Source organism: Dermacentor variabilis, chromosome 9 (genome assembly GCF_050947875.1).
Source record: "Dermacentor variabilis isolate Ectoservices chromosome 9, ASM5094787v1, whole genome shotgun sequence".
In the NCBI taxonomy this organism is placed as follows: Eukaryota; Metazoa; Arthropoda; class Arachnida; order Ixodida; family Ixodidae; genus Dermacentor; species Dermacentor variabilis.
In genome coordinates, this window is record NC_134576.1 from 100,425,987 (window position 1) to 100,438,518 (window position 12,532).

General features: G+C 43.7%; 1 long non-coding RNA gene across 2 annotated transcripts; it reads left to right on the forward strand.

Moving 5' to 3' along the window:
- The first annotated feature begins 4,436 nt into the window (after positions 1-4,436).
- Positions 4,437-9,093, forward strand: LOC142558110 (uncharacterized). Of its 2 annotated transcripts, none has more exons than XR_012822957.1 (3): positions 4,437-4,657; positions 6,583-6,714; positions 8,740-9,093. It is a non-coding gene; the product is annotated as an uncharacterized LOC142558110 (long non-coding RNA). The 2 variants fall into 2 exon arrangements; XR_012822956.1 differs by lacking the exon at positions 4,437-4,657 and adding an exon at positions 5,283-5,589.
- Positions 9,094-12,532: the final 3,439 nt, after the last annotated feature.

Consider the following 12,532-nt stretch of genomic DNA (forward strand, 5'->3'; position numbering starts at 1 on the left):
AGACATCCTGGCCCTGGCTCCTTCCACAGCTCCACCCAAGATCAAGACTACTTGATTTTACAGCAATTATCATGTCCCACCACTGGTGCGCCTGCATGGTGTGGGATCTCATGCAAAAACAAGCCTATAGAGGCATTTCAGAATATTTTACCGTAAGGTTGTCCCTTTCACTTTTTCTATACACAGAACCCCTTATTCATCGATAGCTTTTTGGAGACCGCGTGGAATTCAAACTTTAGAAGAGCGGCGCATGGTTCAGGTACTCGAGTTTATAATCATTTTTACTAAATATTGACGAAATAATCACAAAGCCATGCTACTTAGCTGAAACTGCTTGAAACTAGAATCACGCAGCACCGCCGTGCGCTTGCTGTTGCCGCCCACAGCCGGACGAACTAACATATTTAGGTATTCTTTCTTTGCTCCGACAACAACAGATTGGTGAGACCTTTTCCCTTAAGTATTTACCGGCAGTGAATCCATAGAACATATCCCTTCTTGATGGGTGTATTGCGTTATGTATGTCCTATGTTCTTGCTTGATGTGCGTTTTTTACGTGCGCTGTAATGGTTGTTTATTGTGTTTTTTTACTCCTTCCTGGCTCACCCAATGAGGCGCGCAGTGTTATATAAATAAATTGAATGAGAGGATTGGATGGGGCAGACACGGCTGACCAGATGCGCCTAGCCCAGACGACCGCCTTTCTCTTCCCGAGATGACCAGAGGCTGAATCGAAAGAGCTTTTCGCTGAAAGTGCTTTTGCCAGTGGCAGGCCAGCTTTGTCCAATATTATTTTTAACATCGAGAATGGCCGGTATCTCATTTTGACGAACAGTTCTAGCGTGATAGTATGTTTTGCTAATGCACTTGCTAGGCCGTTATATTGTATGTTTTGCTTTTGCTCCTCTCCACTGCACACTTTTCATCCAACGTTCACGGCCAGCCGATCTCGGTGAAGAGTAGGGTCGCCAGGGTAACGGTGATGAAATAAATAGCACCGGAACAGAGTCGTTTTATTGAAGAACCTACCTTAACAACTCCCCCCCCCCCCTTTTTTTTCTCTGCATGCCCGGTGGTAACCGCTGACGACTTGCAGCAATACCACTCCGTATGTGCTCCCTTACGCCGAGTGGAAGCGCCCACTCAAGAAAAATAAATAAAGGCATGTCGCAGGGATAGATTCGAAGCCAATTACCCAGCTCCATAGCCGGATGCTCTGGTAATTACGCAACAGACTCTCTTCCTTGCTGTTTCTTTACTGCATTGCGCCACCGACGCATTGCGGAAAATGCGGAGTAAAGCAGCCTTGATAATTTCCTCTCCTACAAGTCGCTGCTCTGTGACGTTTGACGCGCTACTCGCTTCGCTTGTAGACAATTTGCTCACAAAAAAGTCAGTGCGTCAGCATCCTCTAGCTAATAATGACGACGAAGGTTATACGGGGCGCGTTGGGTGCCGAAATTCTCTGCGCGTCTTTCGTCGTATTGTAGAACTGCGGCGTGTTGCTACAGGGTGGTGGATGTCACGTATTGCGATTCAGAACGGTCGGATGCTGAATAAAATTTCCACTTGCTCTGCCAGATCCATTACGGTGGCTCAAGGACGCGTTCTCTATGGAAATCTGAAGCGCGTCGCTTGTCGGATGCGCCATTTTGCTTTTCTGGCTCGTGCAAGTGTTTTTTTGCGTCCCCCGATCCCCGCTGTTCGAGAGATCTGCAGAATTCCTATCCCAGCCCCGAATCCCGCCTCGATAACATTCGGCAAGAGAGAAAAAAAAAGGCGGCAAACGTGTGAAATAGGACGAAGAGGAAGCAATTTGGGATTGGTGCGTCCAGCGCTCTATCTGATTCCGCCGCGGCGCCGAGGACATTTGAACGCGGCCCAAACAATGAGCCTCTGCCGACGCCAGGACCGGTATGTCTTGATAGGTTAAAGAAAGGATGAAGCCCGGAGTTATCCGCCTCACAGGCTGGATTTGAAATACTCCCGCCGGCGTCCTGTCAAACTTCACTTCGAGCCGGCCACGATAAACTGCTCCAGAGAGGATTCGGAATTTGCGAATACGCTTCAGCCAACTTCAATCGATTGCATTCGCAAGGTGACAGACAGCGCAGGAAATTCGTGTCTCGCATTATTGTCTCGAACAGAGAGGGCGGTGTATGTCTCAAGCTGCAAGCTTGTCTCCACGCGCTCTTTATGGAGAAATTGGGCTTACTTCGCGTAACGGAGGTTTGAAGGCGAGAAACTGGTGCGACTGAAACAAGGCGACCGTGACAATCACGTCAATGTACGCTTATTACACACTAAACATTTTTACACCCTTATGGGTGTTAAGAGGGGTACTTTCTGCATTTACACCCACGTCCACACCCTCTCAGCACCCTCTTCGTTCAAAACACCCTATCACAAGGGTGTATACCACACATAAGGTGCGACTTTGCTAGAAGAAGGGTGTTAACTCAACGACTGAAGGGTGTTGAACGCATTGATGCATAAACCTAAGTAACGTGTACACGTCCACGCATTCAGCAAGGTGTGTATGTATTGCATTTTTAATGCGAAAGCATTTTATGGCCTTTCAGGTAGGAAAGATGGCGTTCTCCGCAACAACCATCTATACGGGACCCTGCTCATGCCAATCTTGTCATTTCCCTTGAAAGCATTCAGAACCGCGCCGCCCTTTTATTCTCTCAAATTATACACGTCATTCTTGCGTCACGTCCATGAAAAGAACACTAGGTCAACCTGACTTTTGGTTACGTCGTAGGTACCTTCGTCTCTGTATTTTTCATAGAATATGGTACTTTAACCCTTCTCCTAAAGAAAATATTTTCACCCCACCAAGTTATATCTCGTCTCGCATGGACCATCAACACAAAATTCATGTGCCATTCTTCCTTTTTGCCAAGAACAGCCACTGAATGGAACCGCCTTTCCGCCTCCACAGTCTCCATTTGTGACACCACCAATTAAACATCGGTGTTCAAAGTGTCTTACAGTTTGATTTTCTGTTCTTGCCCTGCACTGCAAATATTGTATACTTTCACCCCTTCTTTCTGTTGTATCTACTAGGCCTTGAAAGTACGTATAATAAAGCAATAAAATGTGACGTCATCAGCGTCCTGTATGACGTCAGTAGTGATACAGAAGGAAGTAAATAGAACAACGTTAATTATGAGCAATTATGGGTAAATAATGTGTATTAGGGTGGAAAAAATTCGGTTAAGGTTCGTACAAACTGTAGCAAGGTGGATTGCGGCAGATGAAGGTAGAATTGCAAAGGACACGTGACAATGTAGGACGTATCACGGTCACGTGATAATTGCAAGTGTACATCCATGAAGTCATTAAGTTTTCGCATTCCTAAGTGACTGTCGATCTTTTTCTAGGATTCTGATGTTACTGGCATGACGGCCACTCCAAAATGTATCATTGAGAAAATGTACTCACTTTCACTTACAATTTAATTATCACTATATTTTGTGCTCACAATTATATTATCATGCAATTAAACACTTCTAAGACAAACTGCAATAGCAGAATGAAAACGCGCGAGCAACTTGCACGATTCTGGACGAATGTTTCGGTGTCCTTAAAAGCCCAACAAAAAGTGGCGAAATTAAAGAAGCTGTGTGGATACATTGCTGAACAAACAGGGACGTGCTGTTAGACGAGCCTCTGCTGTACAATGGCATCAACGCACAATTTGCTTGGTGAAGCCATAACGAAGACATTTATAGCGGCGAGATCACGCTGCAAGTTCTCAAATCCGAATCTCCACGTATCTTGCCTAAGTTATTCAGAGTTTTACTAAGCTACTGGTCTGCTTTCTAAGCGCATCCTCGGACACAGTTTGTAAGGCTCAGCCTATATATTAGGGGCTGGTGTCGTCAAAGCTGTAATTGCTTATCCACAGCATACGCTCTTACAAACACATTCTTCAGTCGCCTCATGAATGCTTACGCGTCGCTGTCGCACGACCAGGATGTGAGGGTCTTTATCGAGCCAGGATATCGCTGTAACTACGCTGTGACCTCGCAAGGTTGCTTCGTTCGGACGCAGCAAATCATCTAATCGCACCAGCAGAAGAGCGCCGATCGTCTCGCTCACGGTCCCGATTTGTGTACTGTACCCTCAGTCATGCAGCACAGACTGCGCCCCCCCCAAAAAAAAACAAAACAAAATGCTCGGCACAAAACGTCTCACCGCCTCACCGCTCTAGTTGGAGACCAGAACGAAGCAGCAGCAAACAGGCGGCCATGCGAGCAAGCAAACCTGTCAGAATAAACGTTCAATTTGCACGGCCGCCCCCTGCCCAATGAAAAGCGACCAGAAGTGACGGAAGGACGCTGTAGAGTCACATGCCGTCACTTCGGCGCGCGGCAGGACGGGAAGGCGGAAGCTACGCCATTATTGCATTCTCTCGCTACATGAAGTGCGTTCGCGTCTCGCGCTGTGCGAAATAATTTTACACGTGTGATTAGTCTTGTGCGCGGTGTAGAAAAAGGTGTGGCCCGTGCTTTGTGTATTACTCGTGCTCCACTTCAAAGGAAAGCGTTCGTATGCACTGGAAGATGGATCCACGGACGCTGAGACGAGCAGTTGCAATGTGCCCTGTGTCGGCGGTCGGTAGTACTGCCATAATGGGAATTTTCAGGCAAGTGCCCATTTATTTGGTATTTCTTTGGTGGGTTACGTGTTTTTCTTCGCTCTAGAAGTTTCTTACTGTGATCTCGTAGCATAATTCACTAATGTAAGAGCAAGAGCAGCTGCACTCCTAGTAGGGCAAGTTAACTACCTCGATCGCGCCCCGTCTTATATCGGGCGCGGTGCGCCTGCATAGTTACGCTTTGTTTCTCAGCGCTTGAACGTTCGTACATGTGATTCTTTTGTGCGTTCAGCGTGGCTTCTTGTAATGTGGTCGACCACTTTTGCGTCGCGTAAAAAAAGGACGGCTGACTTTGCCACCTTTCGAAAGAACTGGCGCGGTATTGGTTCTCCCTGATGCGGTCGCGTGCTGCTGTTGCTGCTTGCCGAGCGCCTTAAGCATGTTTTCGGCTCGTTTTGTCTGTGCGTGTGTGCGTGCTCGCGCTCGGCTCGATTCGTGTGTGTGTGCGTGCGCTCAGCTCGCTTTGCGTGCGTGCGTGCGTGTGTGTGTGTGCGTGCGTGTGTGTGTGTGTGTGTGTATGTGCGCGCGCGCGCGTACATGCCGGTTTGTATGGGCCGGCGTGCTTGCGTGTGTCTAGTGCGTACGTGTTTTGTGAACTTGTTTCTGTGTGGGTCGCTGTGTGTGCGTGCACGTGATAGCGTGTCTGCCTGCATGTATGTGTGCTTGTTTGTGTTTATCAATGTGCGCGTGCGTGCTTTTGTGTCTGCGCTTTGAGAGTGCGTATATCTGTGTGCGCGCGAGTGCGTTTTGTGTGCGTGCATATGTATTGCATAAGGCCGGTAGAGTTTTACTCGCAATAAAACTCTTCCAATTTGGTGCAGCGAGTGTTGCCGCCTGGAACCCGAGTTTGGTTTCAAGCCAACCTGGACAACTGCTGTATGAGGCGCCGTTTCTCAGGAGGATCAGTGGGAAGGCGTCAGGTATACGCTACCTCATTTTTCCCTCCTCTGCCCTGATGAATTCATATCCTTGATTGTTATTCTAAAGGGAACGTTACATCCAGAGCATAAATAAATGATTAAGAAATCTGGTAGTGTGTTTCACCATTAGACTAATTCTGATCTTAAAGACATGAATTTCCCATTAGCCCGCATTTCCGTTGATACAGACAACCGCTGAAAATTGTGAACAGCAGGTTATTCGAGACGTCCTACGTATATAGCAATTGTCCTCAGGAGCTCTAATGAATTTTGAAAATTTGGAGTGTTGTTGTGCTTTAGAGGTATCATATGCAAGCTTTAGGTCTCTCCTGGTAGTTTGCATGCCCTTCGAGAGCTGTCGCCTATAGCCCTATTGAAATTCGTAACTACAGTTTGGAGAACTGGGGAAGCTGCAAGGCTTGTCCTTGCTCTCGAGAAAGTGTTTAAGCTGGAAGTGTAGGTTGAGGAGTTTCGGGTTGGTCACACGAAGGCTTTTTTTATGCCTTAGCAGTAGGAGTGTCAAAGGATAAAAAATGCAGTATGTCAAGCGTGGGAAGCTGCTTATGTGGTAGAGGCTTGTGTGTTTGTTGTGTGTGCGTGTGTGTGCGCGCGCGCGTGAATGCATGCGTGCGTGTATGTGAATTCGCTCCTCACAAGGGAGTGTGTGCGTAAGTGAGCTACTTTACTGGTGCTATTTGCCAAAAATTGGGAAGAAAACACAATGATCAATATAGCTTGAAATAATGAGCGATGCAAAGCATGCTGGCAGAGTAGCGACAGCAGCATATGAGCATACAAACGTGCAGCTGTGTGACAATGTTAATGCATGACTGCAACATCTGGAAGGAAGCTTGCTTCTTTTTCAGTAAGCAGCACAAAGTCCATATTTTTTGCTTTTCTCGTGCAAATCAAAACGAGGCTCATTGCCAGTAATCTTGTCTTTCATTCTAATAGCATTTGTTTATCTTGAACTTGGAGCGTTGTTTCTCGCAGGTCATGCAGATGATAGCAGCAATTTCACAATGCCCAGCCTTGGTGCCCTCCATCAAGAGCAAGCCACTTGCATTCGCCTTCAGGCAGATAGATGGTTGATGTCTTCTAGGAAGCAGTTGGGAAGACAACATTGTAAGTAGATATAGGTGTAAAGTTTAATATAGTAAGTCAAGTTATAATTTAAAACTCTGAGGCTCCTTGGCGGCCTAAGCTTGATATTATGTGCAGTTGTGTGTGTTTTTTATTGCCGATTGTACTGCATACTGCAGGTATGACTGCTGATCCAAAGCATACACTTGCATTTTCTTGATGGCCTTTCATAATGAGGATTTTCTTTGTGCAAGAATATTCACAGACTGGAGCATTCCAGCATGATATTCTTTATTGTGCATTCAGTGCTAATTTCGTATGACCTTCCTTCTACCAATGTTTTTGCAGGAAAGGAATATTTCTTTATGCAATGAGCTTGTTATTTGCTGGTTGCATTACTCTGCTACCTTTAATTTAATCCCGTATAATTCTCAAAACCTTAAAATTTGAGCTGTTTTTATTTCAAATACAATATCAAAATGCGCCGGATTGCAATCTAGACTGCAAGGGATTTGAAGAAATTACAAGAAACTAGGACCTCTCATGGGTGTTAAAAAACATTTCCGCAGGCATTGCGCCTATTTCTTGTACTGCGCTAGCTGCTCATGAATATTGCAAGCATATGTCATTTCAAACAGTTTTGCAGTATATAGTAGGCCTATCATTGTCACTAAGCACAACCTTTCCTCATTTGCATCATGAAAATCTGCCTCATGCTTAATTTGGGACAAGTCTTGAAAAATGAATGTTTCATAATTTTGAAACTACACAAAGTATTGGTTGGGGCTTGGCAGTTTTCAGACAACTTGACCATGTTGAACCTAGCCATTACAAGACGAGAAAAAAAACATGCACAGGAGGACTCATTCAATCAAATGCAATGCTGTGGTGCTTTTCCATGTGGAAAAGTGTACTTTTAGGCGGGAGAGGGTGGGTAGCCAATTTACAACCATAGTGACTCATGCGGGTAGTGGCAACACAGGATGAGAAATGGTTGTGGCTCTGAGGTTCATTGAATATGAACACTTATATACAATCCCCCCCCCCAAAGAGGGGTAACCGTGCAATATATTTCGGGTGGTAAAGATGATTTCTTTAGGAGACGAGAAATTTCAGGCTCTAGTTGAGAGGCTAGATAAAGAAGGACCATGTATGTATTTGCAGAATAAAATTTTTTTAGAGCATGAAGTAAAAAGTGGGAGCATGACGAAGGATCATAAGTTTATTTAAACTTATGATCTTTGGGAATACTACTTGTCACCATATTGCCAAGCTAACCCATTGAAAGAAAGGGGCCTGCTCTAAGGAAAATAGTTAACACATGCTAAATTTTCAAGGAAAGTATGCCGAAATGTCAGTTCTTACTAAATTAGTAAATAAGAAGTACACAATAAATTTCAGTATACAGAAATGTTCTAATAAACTACATTGGAGAGTTGGAGATTGTTGGGCTGGATGCAGGTATTGCAGGGCAAATGAGAATGCCAGTGGGGGTTCCCTCATTTTCATTTTGTGTGCACTCTGTAAAACTACTCTTTGTCTCCTAGTGTAATAATGTTGTGTAAAAACAGCCATTTTTTAATGTCTTGTGCATGTCACTCTTAATGTGCCATATCCCGTAAGGTTCTCAGCTGCAGTACTTATAAAGTGTAATGCAGAGATATATTGCAGATTTCATGTCAATTTATATTAAGGTCACATACACACTCTTGGACAAATGTCTGTTGAGAGATGTCATCGGTAGTGTCATTAAATTTAATTCTCTTATTTTCTATGGTGAAAAGGCTACTGTAAATTTATTTGCTGTTGCTGCTGTATGTGCCTTGTATTCAAAGTGACATAGTGGTTTAGTGTTCACAGTAAATGCAATTCTTAAATTTGCAAAATAATAATTTCTCCTACCTTTCACCTGTCTTGCACAGTTGCCTGAGGTGTGCATTGTTCCCAGTCACATTAATTAAGTTTGTTACTTTCAGGAGCTTGTTGCCTTATCAAATTTTCCACAGTGTACATGTGTAATTGCACAGACTGAACTCTCATGATTCTCTTCTTATTTTGCTAATGCAGGACGCAAGATTCCAGCAATGCCATGCGCTGCATTTATTGGTCAAGATGCTCAGAGAATGGAGTCCCTGCACCTCGTGGTTAACCGTGAACATTTTTTTTCTTTCGGAAAGCTAAACGTCATTTGCTGTATCAATTGCATTTTTGCAGCTCAGATGTGTACTATATTTTTCTAATTTTCAATCAATTAATATTCACTGTACAGTATAAAAAATGATGTACAGTGGGAAGGACAAGGACTGCGAGAGATGACATACACTGCGCTGACTTCGAACAATATTTTATTGCGTTGCCACATAGTGTGTTTATACACAAGAGGAGTCATGGGCGCAGAAAATGAAAGGCAGTCACAAGGGGTGTTCTAACAGCAAGTCAATGTACAAAGAACATGGTCATGAAAAAAAGTCAGAATATCTATCTGTGGAGATACAAGACTTCACTAGGGGTCAGCGTGATAGAGGGGGAACTAACGCACACACTACCCAATTTCCTGGTGCAATCAGCTTCAATAATGTACCGGGTGAGCTGTCTCGCTAGAACTTGCGTATCTTCAAAGAGGGGCATGCAGCAGCAGTCCCGGCAATGAATGCCCAAGTGGCCTTGAACAGTGTTATGGACGTTATAGTGCACTCTTAAACGATCATTTAGGCATCTGCCTGTTCGTCCAACGTACTGCCTCAAAACAGGGGAATATGGTAAACCACATTCGGTACACATATCGCAAAATCTTTTCTGTTCCCGACAGAGCAAGAACTCTGACGCGATTTAGGCGCGTTTACATGCTTACGGAGCTTTGCCAGCTTTTCCGGGGCTGAGAAAAGGACTGGGATTCCTGGAGGTTGCCGAATCTTTTTTAGCCTATTGGAGACATCATGCACATACGGTAGCACTGCGAACCTGTGTCTTTCAACCGGCTGGTTCCTTGACTGTGCTCATCACGTTTTGTGCCCTTCAGAAGCTGTTCCGCTATGGCTGAAATTAAGGCCAAAGGGTAGCCAACCCAAGAAAGGTGATCAACCTTTGCAGCTATACTATCTTGCATTTCATGAGAGCAAGATTTATTGAGGCTGTTAACGAGGCAAAACTTCACAATACCTCGTTTACCAAGCTTTGAATGTGCAGAGTTAAAGGGCAAGAGTGACTTCTTACTTCTCGGTTCGAAGCACTAGCACACCTGTTTGTTTTCAAGGCACTGCCTGAGATCTAGAAAGCGCAAAGAATCATCAATGGGGCCTCATTTGTTAGTTCTAGAGGCTGCAGCTCTTAAAGATCTCCAAGTCTCCCAAAGCAGCAGGCTCTAAAGCGTGATCAGTGCAATCAATAAATATCAGGTAGTCGTCCACAAACCTGCACACTTTGACAACGTGAGACGCATCCAGGTGACCTTGAATGTTTCAATCATGATTAGCTAGATAAATATCAGTGGCGGCGCCAAGCATGATCCTTCACAATATACAAATAAATGGTGTTTGTATAGGATCATGCCTCATGCCACAACTATGTGATATTTATCTAGCTCATGATTTAGATATTGAAGGTCACCTAGATGCATCTCCTGTCAAAGTGTGCAGGTTTGTAAATGGCTACCTGGTATTTATTGATTGCACTGATCACGCTTTCGAGCCTGCTGCTTCGGGAGTCTTGGAGATGTTTAAGAAAGCCTCTACAACTAACGCATGAGGTCCCCATTGATGATTCCTCGCGCTTTGTAGATCTGAGGCTGGTGCTTCGAACCGATAAGTCACTCTTGCCCTTTAACTCTGCACACTCAAACCTCGTTAAATGAGGTATTAAAAGTTTTGCATCCTTAACAGCCTCAATAAATCTTGCTCACACGAGATGCAACATAGTCTTGCTGCACAGGTTGATCGCCTTTCTAGGGTTGACTACCCTTTGGCCTTAATTTCAGCCATAGCGGAACAGCTTCTGAGGTGCACAAACCGTGATGAGCCTGCTCAGTCAAGGAACCAGCCGGTTGAAAGACATCGGTTCACAGTGCCACCGTATGTACATGATGTCTCCGATAGGCTAAAAAATATTCGGCAACCTCCAGGAATCACAGTCCTCTTCTCAAGCCCGGAAAAGCTGGCAAAGTTCTGTAAGTGTGTAAAGCGTCAGAGTTCTTGCTCTGTCGGGCACAGAAAATGTTTTGCGATATGTGCAACGAATTTGGTTTACCATATTCCCTTATTTTGAGGCAGTAAATACATGGACAGGCGGGTGCCTAAATGATCGTTTAAGAGTTCACTATAACGTCCATAACACTGTTCAAGACCATTTCGGCATCCATTGCCCTGGAACTGGCTGTGTGCCCCTCTTTGAAGATACGGAAGTTTTAGCGAGACACAAGTCATCCGGGAAATTATAGAAGCAAATTTCACCAGAAAACTGGGTAGTGTGCGCGTTAGTGCCCCCTCTATCACGCTGACCCTAGTGAAGTATTGTATTTCATGAGATAGAAATTGTTTTTTTTTTCAGGTGACCACGTGCTTAGTACAATGACTTGCTGTTAAACGCCCCTTGTGACTCATTTTCTGCGCATGCCCGCTCTTGTATACATACACACAATGTGGCAACGCAATAAAATATTATTGGAAGTCAGCGCAGTGTGTCGTCTCTTGCAGTCCATGTAATTCACGCTGTACGTAATTTTTTCTCATTAATTGTCAACTATCCCAAGAAAGCACCTTTTTCAGTATATTTATGTTTGATACGACCATTTGCTGGCAAATGTAAACAGTGTGATATTTAACTTGAACTTTACGTGACTGCCTGTGTTCTTTTAGTAACCAGACTATGGCTAATTTATTAAACCATATTTGCTAATTTGCATACTCACATGCTACAGCAAGCCCTAATCTTGTATTATTGCATCTAAGTGCAAATAATTTAGAAATTTACTATGTATTTTAAAACACTGTCCACCTTTCGTGCTCAGCAACATCGTTTACTCAACAGTGGTTTGCTTTTATCAGGCCTTCTACTGCACTTTGCACCCACACAATAGTAAATGTGGAATATTCACTCTTGATTTATAGTAAGAAAAGAACCAATTTTCAAACTACATATTGTATATGTACCAGTGCCTTCGGGTTACAAGACAAAAATTTATAGAAACTGGAATTGTAGTTAGAAAATCTGCTACACAGCACCTTTAGCACAGAGAACTCTCGTTTCACAAAAGAGGACAAACTATGTAGGCACTACATAGTTTACATAAATTCTACATATTTTTCGTGCTCAAGTAATCTTGTTAGAAAGAGAAAATTAGCAATAATGCTGATGGCTTAAGCCTCACTTAAAGCACGTCTACGCTTGGAAAGTATTGTTTCAGTCCGAAAAATGTTGGCCAGTTATGCTTATATCGACTTTCCAAACTTTTCATATTGCTTTGCGATTACATTAGTTTACAAAATAACAGGTGTCTTGTGCGTTTGCTCTGCATTTCAATTGCTTCCCTAATTCACCTTTGCAATATCCCTTTTTTTTCAAGGCATCAAAACTTGAATTTTCGTTCATTCAGCCTTATATGAAAATTTGTTGCTTTATGTGGCCCGAAACACTGCGAGATCAACTCAGGCTCTTGCAGTGCCGCTATACATAGTTTCTTCTCTAAGAACAGATTTGAACAATACATATATTTTAGATACCTTTGGGGGAAATGTACATGTTCTTGTACTTACCGATGCGTTTGGTGATTGTGCATGTTTATATTTCCTGTGATTTATGTATATCTGTACTCTGTATTGCAGCATGCAATAAATATATTTACATTTTTCTTGAAAATGCAGCATAT